This window comes from Neltuma alba, unplaced genomic scaffold (genome assembly GCF_004799145.2).
Source record: "Neltuma alba isolate B1F8T4 unplaced genomic scaffold, ASM479914v2 tig00011304_pilon, whole genome shotgun sequence".
Taxonomy (NCBI): domain Eukaryota; kingdom Viridiplantae; phylum Streptophyta; class Magnoliopsida; order Fabales; family Fabaceae; genus Neltuma; species Neltuma alba.
The window spans coordinates 85,149-96,658 of record NW_021636013.1 but is presented as its reverse complement, the minus strand read 5'-3'; the positions used below and the strand labels follow the sequence as shown (position 1 = coordinate 96,658).

At 32.1% G+C, this 11,510-nt stretch overlaps 2 pseudogenes; both read left to right on the top strand.

Moving 5' to 3' along the window:
* LOC114711641 (mitogen-activated protein kinase 20-like) overlaps positions 1 to 10,142 on the top strand; it is a 64,337-nt pseudogene extending 54,195 nt beyond the window's left edge.
* LOC114711635 (mitogen-activated protein kinase 20-like) lies at positions 7,240 to 10,121 on the top strand (annotated as a pseudogene).
* Positions 10,143 to 11,510: the final 1,368 nt, after the last annotated feature.

Here is an 11,510-nt window from a genome sequence, read left to right as displayed (position 1 = left end):
AAATTCTTGTTAGTGGGTTCCCGTTGCTTTTCAGTTATGACTTTTTTCTCAGGAAATTGCTATGAAATGGGTAAATAGTTAATTACCCATCGAACACGAAACGCTACAAGTGATTCGCTATTGTTTGTGCAATTAATAAAATATTTCTAAATGCTAAAATATTATGTTTAATTTTTTAAAAATAATAATAATTGGCATACAAAATTATTATGTGAGACCTAAGATTTTATTAAATTAGGATTAGAAGGTTAAAGATATTTTATAAAATTACGAGACCAAACTAAAATTTTATTTCAAGTCAGATGACTAAATATACCTTTTTTTTTTAACCAAAGATTAAATATACACTCTTATAATTTTTCATCACTAAAATCTTCCCTGCCGAGGGAACCTGAAAGTATTTCCCAGCATGTGTTTTAATGTGTGTGTCTGTTTATATGTGTGTGTGTGTGTGAGAGAGAGAGAGATACTTCAATAAAGTTGATCGATTTCATTAAAAAAAAAAAAGAAATGTAAATTCTGAAATATATGATATGAATTCTGAATCGTTGAGGGGGAAAAGACTATGAAGTCTGAATGTAAATACTAAAATTTGTCTTTATTTGAAAAGGAATACCAGGGGAATCATATACGTATCATGAAATTTGTAATGCTATTAACAAATTCGGTATAACAGTTAATAATAAATTGTCTAAAAAATTTAAAAAATAGCACTTTTACGACTTTAATAACGCGATTAACAAGTTTTATAATGCTATTAGTATAAAATAATATATTCAATATGAAATTTGATTTTTTTACTTAAATATTATCCTCTTACTTTTAGACGTTAAAATGTTTATTTTGAACGAATTTTAATTATTTAATTAAATTGAACCGTTTCGTTTTATTAAGAATATTTGCTCCTTTGGAATCCAAACCATTCTAAAATAGAAATCTTGTTCTTCTTAAATAAATAATTAATATCTACATTGTTTTTTTTTGTGCGTTTTCCAAAATTATATTATATAAACTTAATTAGTCTTCATATATAATGAAGTTCTCATTGATCGCTCCCACATTTTCCTAAACACATATTGCAGAGTTTTTGGAATAAATAATGAAGCTTTTCTTTTTCTCTCTGTTTGTTTGTTGGGGTATACGTGTGTCATTTTTATGTGTTGAACTTGCTTTTTGGCTGTGTTTAAGCTTTTCGAGGCCCTACTGATCGATCTTTATTATTTTATATAGCTTCATGAATTTTTTAAGAATCTTCAGCAGTTCCCATTGCTTTTGAATTACTTTTTCTCAAGAAATTGCTGTGAAATGAGTAATAATTGTATCATGCCCCGTCCACCGCCTTTTTGAATTGCTATGAATTACTCCTCATCAGTTCTCATTGCTTTTAAATTATTTGTTTTTATCTGCTTTAAGACTGAATTATACTAGCTTCGATCTCTAATATAAGAATTAGTTTGACTTTCATTTTGATCCTAAATATAAGACTCCAGTTCATTTTATCTTTTATTTTAAAGCAGTCATTGTAATAGTCACATATATTAAAGATTCTATCAAATCTTAGTTCTAGTTACTGGTATTCTAGGGATTCAACTTGTATTTATTACAAATAACTAACTTAACAAATCTTTTTAATTTACTCAAATTAGTTAACTAACTTTTATATTAAATACCCGCAGTAAATGTAAAAGGATTTGGAGACAATTATTCTCTTCAATTCATTGCTTCTTCCCCACCCATCATCCGCGCTCGAGTTTATATAATTAACAGCAAAATCTAAATGACACAAACAATTGGTAATCACAAGGGACAGACACATATATTGACACGCTAAAGCTCGGTTCAACTTTCCATGAATGTTACCCCCTCCATTTCTATTTATAAAATACACTTCCCTGGAAAAGGGCATGTTTCTATTATAGGAGACACTTTGAAGATATTTTTTTAACAAAAATAGATTACATTTTTTTGCTTATTTATTATTTTTAACTAATTTTCTGACCAATGTGTTTTTTTTGGTTAATTGTCTCTTATAATAAAAAAGGGAGGGAATAGTATTTTTGGCAATTGAGTATTTAAATGAATATTTCAAAGACGAAAGAGTACTTCAATTTATGGATTTTAAATAACACTCCTTTTTATTGCTAATATAAGAGCTAGTCAAGGGTTAAATTTAGTTCAAAATATAAAATTTCAGTTTATTTTGTCTCTTATATCTTTTTTTTCCTAACTAATTTATCTAGCTTATAAGTTGATATAGGGTCTAATTTTACAGAGGATTATTTTGGGGGGATTACATCACATTTCTGAAAATTAACTAATTTATCTTATTTTTTAAGCTATATAAATTAGTTAAGCAACTTTTATATTAAAAATTAGAAGAATTAACATTTATTTGTCATCAAAGTAATTGGATAAAACATCCTCAATTTCAAATGAATCGCCACCGTCAATTGCCACGGCAAGGTATCCTGATTCCTGAGTGTCCGCGCACAACAATAAACATCACTCACAATCCATGCTGCTGTATTAAATACATGCATGTGACATTTTCTCCGTTTAATTTCACCCATATAATATTTTGCACCTTAAAGTCTTTTTTTTTTTCCATCTCTCCTTACTGAAGGATAAAGTTGTCAAGCAAATAATTAATATTTTATTGAAATTATAGAATGACCATTGTTTGGAAACAAAGCTAAGCACCCGAAATTAATAAAACTTACAGCAACAAATTAACATAAATTTAGTTTGAAAGATTTTTTTTGAGCCACTTTAAACTTTATAATATTACTCCATCTGGTACTTACTACAAAAGCTTATTGTGATTTTTATTTTGATTTTAAATATAAGACTCTAATTTATTTTATCTTTTAAATTTATAATTTCTCCTCAAACCATACATATTTATTGCATATATTAAATTAGGGCTTTATATAGAAGTAGTTTCAATTACAAATGATTAAAGGGAATATTTTAGATAAATAAAAAATATTTGTATAGCTTGCTCCTTTTATTTTTTTTAGGTTAAGGTGTAATTTTGACCTTGAATTTATTTCTCATGTACAATTTTACCTCTAATTTTTTCAGTGGACTAATTTTGCCCTTGATCTTACTTTTCAGGTACAGTTTTATTCTTGATTTTTTTGGGGTGCAATTTTACCCATCAGGGTCAAAACTGCACCGAAAAAAATCAGGGTGAAAATTGCATAACTAAAAAGAGAAAAGTTAAAATTACAACTGAGAAATCAGATTAGGGTTAAAATAGTATCTTAACCCTTGTAGTTTTCTTCATCACCATTAAAAATATATAAATATGAGAAATAAAATGGATTGATGTCTTATATTTAATACCAAATTGAAAGTCAAACTAGTTCTCATATTATAATTAGATTGTGTATATATATTTGTATAGCTTAATTTTCCTCAATTTTTTTTGTTTGCCTGACAAAAGCCTTCCCACCTTTTCTCAAAGTCTTCCGACTTTATTTTCCAAGTCTTCCAACCTTATTTTCCAAGTCTTTGCCCCAAATCATGGTCTATCACTTTATGCAAAGAGTATCAAGTCTTCGTCTTCGGTTCCTCTGGAATCGCAGATTCATCCTTAATTCTGTTTTGTGATTAATGGAACCCACAGAGGAGCGTCCCTTCTTATCTCCTTCTGCGAAATTGCATCAACTAAAGTTCGCGAATGCTTTTACGGTCTTTCAATTCTTTTCCAAGCAATTTCACTACTTTCCAACTACACTTCTTTTAACTTCTATATAGAAATCATTTCTAACCATCTGACTAAAATTAAGATGAGAAATTTAAACGATAGCAAAAGTTTTTATTCTTTTTTAACTTTACACAAAGTTTCATCTTGATGATTTAATTTTATAAAATATTTTTTAATCTTTTAACTCAGACACTGCACTAGTTTTATTAACCAAAAATGCCAAGATTAAAATTTTAATAGTTGACAAAACATTCACGGATGCGGATATATTAAATTTGATTTCTTAAGATTACAATGATTGGCACAAAAATGATCATTATTCAAGATTAACTGTGTTAGGGTCAAGAACTGGGAAAAATGTTTTATAAAATTAAGAAACAAAAATGAAATCTTAAACAAAGTTAAAAAATCAATCTGTATTTTTGCCTTGAATCATTAGCTATGTTGTGAATGAAAAATTTTCAAATCAACCCTTATTTAAAAACATGAATTGAAAAGATAATAAATACCCTCTTATACCTTACAAAAAAATCATCATCCGTGTCAACTCCCTTTCAACTTTTTCCCCTCAAGTCTTTGCCCGTGAAATAAATGCCCAACCGAGTCATTATACATAATCATCAAGTTTTACGACTTTTTCTTTCTTCTTTTTTTTTTTCCAATTCTTCTTTGCTTGTATGAAACGTGAAGTAGTCATCAACGTTACAAATATTTATCTTTGAAATAAATAGTCATATCTCACTGTTTGTTTTTTACTTGTCCACATGGTCTCTGTTTGTTCTGTGTCTTCCCCTATTTGAGCTATATTCCCCAAAGTGCGTTTTAATATATATATATATGTATGTATGTATGTGTGTATATATATATATACACTTTTTAGTACTTCAATATAGTTGATCGTTTTCATTAAAAAAAGAAAAAGAATGTAAATTCTGAAATATAGACTTTGGAGTCTAAATCGGTGGGGGAAGAAGACTATGAAGTCTGAATCCAAATACTAAAACTTGTATTTCTGAGAAGCAAGGAATTCGGTGGGAATCATGTATCTTCTTTAATTTCTTGATCCGAAGGCCCATTTAAAATATTTGAAGAATGTGTCAGTCTTTAAACACTATTAATATTGCCGGGACGATATATTTATATTGTATAATTCTTTCATTAGCAATCACAACTTTATTGTATTTTAGATATTCCTCAAATTAAAGTCACATGAACTATAATTTCCACTCTTACTAAAGTTTGCAAATAATCTTTTAGCTGGGGCTTCCTTCAATTAACTCGTTTAGTTAGTGATTTTTGTTTTTGGCATGAAATATTTGTACTGTGGGCTGAACTCTAAACGGTTAATGACCTCTGGATTGGATCTTCTTTTTTGTTTTTTGTGCTAAAGCATAGGTATCCCTCTATTAGAAGTACTGTCGGGCACTAAATGTGAGCACATCTCTCAATGGGAATTCGAACCATGGTTCACCATATATGATTGGATCTATTTAAATACTGCCAATAGAAGCTTATGAATTATGTTTTTAGGAAAATGTTTATCTTTGAGTTGAGCCCAACAGTTGGCTGATGATATTCTGGATAATTAGGTTGATCATTTTGGATATTTTAAAATGAGTATGATTGATTATGAATGAACAGGTATGCTATACGTTTGAAGTAATTATAGGTTTATGGATAAATTGTGATGTCGTGGGTGTCAAAGTGCCTCAACCCACTTGTTAGCTTAGAAGGTTTTGCCTAATGCCTTTAGTAAAGATAAGATTTAATCCTTTTCTACTCTATAAACTAATAAAAGGCACTTTTCTACTATGAAAATGTGATGTCGAGTCTTGTATATCTATACCTTGAACTTTTTATAACCATAAAACGGCCTTTATTGATTAGTTGTACTTTTTTTTTTAATATCATGATTAACATTTATATTAACCGGTGAAATTCTTTTTTACTGTAATACTATGTTTACTAGGTTACATTCTTTTCTACCATAGTAGGTTTAAAAGATTTTATGAAAATGATTAGAACTTTATGGTTCATAGAATGGCATGAGTTCACTGCTGACTCAATTATAGCTACATGATAAACATGTCAGATATTGTTCGTATAAACCTATAGTTATGTAACTTTTACTCAGCATTGAGAAAAAATTAGCATATCATAATGGGAAAAAGAACTTTGAATTTAAATAAAGAAAAAAAATTACTTCTTCACTGACCTGAGCTGTAACTTATTTCCACTTAGTAGGATCATCGAAGCTTTGTGCTCACAGCAACATAGATTTGGTCTACCATGCCATTAAAGAACCAAAAATAAGTATGTATTCATGCTTTGTTCAGGATCAGAGAACCACAGATCACCCAGAATAATCCCACAGCAAAGCCAGTTCCCAGACCAAGATACAATGACTTCAAAAAAGTATCATCCTCATTTTCTTCAACACGCTTTGTATTTGCTTTTTCTTATGTTGTGCAGTTCTTTTGAAGAGGAGGTCGACAAAGCTTAGGATTTCCTATGTAACTGCATGCATCAAAATTTTGAAGTGGAGTCCCCAGTGGAAATTGTCCCATGAATTTGTTACATGACAAATTCAAAACACCTAGAAAAGACAAACTAGACATGCTTTGAGGAATATTAATTCCCATGAAGACTATTATAGGAGAAATCAAGATACTCTAGGTCTTTCATCTCTCCTATTTCCTCTGGTATTTCTCCTGTCAAATCATTATACGTCAAGTTCAATGATTGATTGTATCAGTTTGAGCCTGAACAACTGCTTAGGAATTCTCCCAGATAGTTTATTTGCCGAAAGGTCAATACTTCGTATAAAGAATTGGCTTGTCTTGTATTCTAATTCTTGACCCTTTGTATGCAAATTACTTTTGAGTTTAAATGGCATTGCAAAGCCATCTGATAATAGTAGACCAGCAGGTATTTTTTGCGTGATGAACAGATCATTCAAAAATCCTAAAACCATGCTGGTTAAATTGTGAAGGCAATAAGGAATTGACCATAAAAGCTTGTTATGTTCGAGGTCCAAAACAATCAACTTAAGAGAGGCTACATTGCTGTGAAGGAGTGTTGCCTGTAAATTGATTAGATCTCAATTTCACTACTGATACATTTTGCGGCATCCATTTTGGTAGACTCCCAGAAAAATTGTTTCCTTCCAGTTTGATGAGTAGTAAAGATTTGAAGTTCTGGAAAGTCAATGGCATATCTACATAAAAGCCATATGAACTTCGCCGCATAGCTTATTATATTCTAAGTATATTTAAGACAGGTATGGCAAATTGCCCCAACAATCTGGAAGCACTCCAGTCAAAAAATTATTTGATATATCCAAATATCACTACATATATTTCTCATCCTCAGTGTGACAGAACAGAGGCGATAAAGATTCAGAGAAAAAGTTGTGAGCCAAATCCAAACCAGAGACATTTGCTGATATATGAGGAGGGTTGCCTTCTAATTTATTAAATGATGTAAATACGAATGCATTGGTTAGCAACAAGTCCGAGATATCTCGAATGAGTTGTGAGACAAATCCAAAACCAAAGAGGGCTTCACAAGGCATTTTGGAAGTGTACCACTCAAGTGATTGGAGCTAAGATCCAAAGCTGATAAAGCTGGTGAGTTTCCAAGACTTGAAGGAATGCTGTTACTGAGTGAGTTATTAGATAGAGTTATATTTTTTAAGTATTTGTGTTTACCTAAGCAATCATGCATTGATCCTTCGAGTTTGTTGTCAGATAGCCTGAAAAACCTGGAATCGGACCTCTTAAGTTGCATTAGTCGACATAAATATAGGGCAAGTCTTTACTAAGATTGAACAACCAAGTAGTCTATATTAGACTAAGATAAATACCAGAAAGTGAGCTGAAATCGACATCATTCTTAACAGAAGGAACGCTGAAGCTGGTCAAATGAGAGTCAATTAGAACTAATTCCTCAAGAGATAGAGAAGGCAATAGTTAAATGACTGTCAAATGACAGTCTCCATAAGAAGACGAACGCCACAGAGATTGAGAATTGTCAGGAAAGGAAGTCAAGAAAGTGATGAAATGGACATCATTCTTATCCTAACATTGCATACTATTCCCTCACTCATTTTAAGCTATTCCTTTGCCCGTTTTGCAGTTGTTTTGTTCTATTCTTGATTTTTTTTTTTAATTGGGTACATGGTTACATTGCAGCAAATATTTATCATTGAGATCTGAAACCAAAGAATATATTGGCCAATACAAATTGTAAACTCAAAATTTGTGATTTTGAGTTAGCTGGAGTTGCCTTCAGTGACTCACCAACTACTAGATTTTGGATGATATGCAATTCAACCCATTTATCTGTTTTTATTTTATTTTATTTTATTCTTTTTAGCTTTTTCTTCACTTCAAATGATATTAGTTTTTAAGTTTACTTATCATTTTCAAAAGTAGAAGACGGTGTTTTGATTCTTACTCAATATGCAACTATAGGATTATGTTGCCACAAGATGGTATAGAGCTCCAGAGCTTTGTGGATCATTTTACTCAAAGGTATCCCTTCATTTAGATTATTTGTGACAACGAGAAATGGACTTATTTGTGGTCTTCTCACCCTACCTTAGTTCAAGATCATTAAACATGCATTTGAAATTGCACATGCATGCTCTGTATTACTTCCTTTCCCATCAATTTCTTTGTTGCGTTCCTCTTGTCCCAACATAACTGATTGAAAGAAGTTACTCAGACTATTTAAGATATTCAGTAAAATGAAAGGAAATAAATATGAAAAATAAAGAGGAATATATAAAAATATATAAACTTGAAGATGAAGGCCAAGTTTTGTACCACGTTTGGGACTTTGAAAAATGCAAAGGCTTAATTTCCCCCCTAATGTCATAATGCAGTATTTACCGGCAATTGATATGTGGAGTATAGGGTGCATCTTTGCAGAAGTACTTACAGGAAAACCACTTTTCCCTGATAAAAATGTCGTCATCAGTTGGATCTGATGACTGATCTGCTTGGGACTCCCTTACTGGATGCAATATCTCAGGTAAATTGATAACCATTCCAGTGTTTGTGGAAAAAAATTGTTATTTAGGCTTGCTTTAGTCTCTGGCTAAACTTGTTTTTCACATGGCATTCTTCCATGTTGGATGCTGGTTCGTAATGATAAGGTGAGGAGATATCTGACTAGCATGAAGAAAAAGCAACCTGTGCCATTTTCACAAAAATTTCCTAATGCCGATCCTTTAGCTCTACGATTACTAGAAAGATTGCTTGCTTTTGATCTGAAACCGGCCTACTCCTAAAGAGGTTTGTTACCTTTTGCTCTGTTGCTTATGTATGTGCATTGAGAAATGTTATAGATTAATATTTAATTGCCTCTCAGTATTTTCCAATTTCCTTGGATGAAAAAACGCCTAGTGTATTATGGAGGTTGTACACCAACCTGGAAAGTGTTGCCTTCAGTTTCTGAGAAGCAAGGGTTTATATTGTGGTCAATTAATGGCGATGAAGCTATTCTCCCTTGAATTTATTTTCCAGTTGTGATTAATGTTGCTCTTTCAATATGGGTGTGGGGGGAAATTACTTCAATGGGTTAACATTATCCTCAGTTTGTGCCAGCATCGTTTGCTGCCAAATATGTGCATTTTTTTACAAGAGTCTTCAGGGGAAGTTAGTATGTTTTACTGATATCTCGGATCTATTGGTAGGTCAACGGTTGTGCATTCAAACATCGTTCCACCAAAAGAGCAATCAGATATCGGCAAGAACAGGCAAACATCTGAGGAATATAATAAGAACCCCAGAGACACAGAAATTTCTGTTACAAGGTCAATGCAGGGGCAGCTGAGAGTCCCAATAGGTATGGAATTACTATTGTTGTGTTTAGGTAATGTTTTACATTTATGAATAACTGAATTGCTGACATTGTCTTACTTCTCAGCAAAACCAGGAAAAGTAGTTGGGCCAGTTGTTTTTTACGAGTATGCGAGTGTGGTCAAGGACTCTTATGATCCAAGGACATTTATCAGAGGTTCGATGCTTCCTTCTCATGCTGTTCACCCTGCTTATTATTACCACAGATCGAGCTCTGGAAATCAAGAAAGGTCAGCTACAACAGAGTCTGACAAGGGTGTATCTGTGCAAGCCAAACACACGCATTCTGAAGTTCGTGCCAAAATAGCTCCAGATATAGCTATTAATATTGATACAAACCCTTTTCTTATGACACGAGCAGGAGTGAACGGCATCGAACAGGATGATCGAATAGCCATGGACACGAATCTAATACCAACGAAGGCTCAATATGGTCGGATTGGTGCCACCACAACGGCAACTACTGCTCATAGAAAGGTTGGTCCTGTTTAGTATGGCATGACTGGTATGTTTTAGGAGCTATCAAGTGGATGTTTTGGCCAGTGAGGGAGAAATCGTTGTAGAGAAAGGTCCTTTATGGGGGAGGGCGCTTGGGTCTCTCGTAGAGCCTGCTTTCTCTGGTCAAGAGATGCTTTAGACTTTGGTAAGAAGCTATATAATTGGAATTGACTCCTACTTATTGAGATCCTCTTTCATATCTCCCTCTTTGCCTCTCTCCACTCAATTGTGATTAATAAAGAGGATGAATCGTATGTAAATTTCTTTAGTATTTGTTATGAAGTTCCTTAAAGAGTGTCGCAGGAAAATTCAATCAATGTTTTTTCCTTGGAAGTTTACGTATTTTACTAAGAACTATGTTTGACTCTTTAAAATTAGTTTATTAGCACAGAAAGATAGACCATTGAAATGTGAAAATTTCTAAATAGTTCCGTGGCATACTTTTTTATTTTTCCCCCAGTGGACTTTATTGATATTAGATTGTTGCCAGCTGATCCTATTGTTTGTAGAGAGGCCCCCCACACACAAAAAAAAAAGAAGCAAAAACAAAAAAATCCTCCGTTGACTGCTTGCTGCCATTGGTTGTGACCGGAGTTTCAGCGGTCAGAATCTGGCGCCGGCTAATGTCGGTGATTGGAAATTATTGAGAAAAGGCTAACATTAAAGGGAAGGAGTTATCGATCTCAAGGATATTTTTTTTTTTTGGAGAGAAAAATTATGGTCGATATGTCATTTTATAAGAAAAATTGATGTCGCTTTATGGACTTGGGAATTAGTGTAGTTGTACTTTAGGAATGAAATCGAGTGACTGACTGACTCACTATTGTACACTTGCTCCTCCCCAACACTTCATCGTCATCGGGTCAATAAAATAATTAAAAATTATTATTATTTTATTTATGTCCAATTTTCTTTGCAGATCAAATGAGCTTAAAAAAAATAGGAAACTTTTTTTTTTTTATTTACCAATAGTGTGGTTGCGTGTTACGGTATCAGTGCAGCATGGATGCTTCAAAAAGCGGTATTCTGTAACTTTTGTCTTTGGGTTAGGTCCCATCGCTCTTCAAATGGCCAATATGGATGTCTCGTCAAGAATTGTCATGAGCATTTTTTTTATTTCTTTTGGCATGTTTATGAGAATTTTTTACAAAAATATATTACTCCTCCTATTTTTAATATAAGACTTAATTATTAAGTTAGTTTAGTTCTAAATACAAGATTTATTTTTCATTTTTATCAATTTTTTGTGAGTTACTCTTATAGATACTTCCTAATCATAATCAAATAAGTGAGGGATGGAGGATATTAAGAAAAATGATTATGGTGTTTTAAAAAAATATGTCATATTTTTTATAATTAACTAACTTATCTAACTTTTTAACTCTAATCAAATTAATTAAATAGATTTTATATTAAGGTTTGGAGGAGTATTA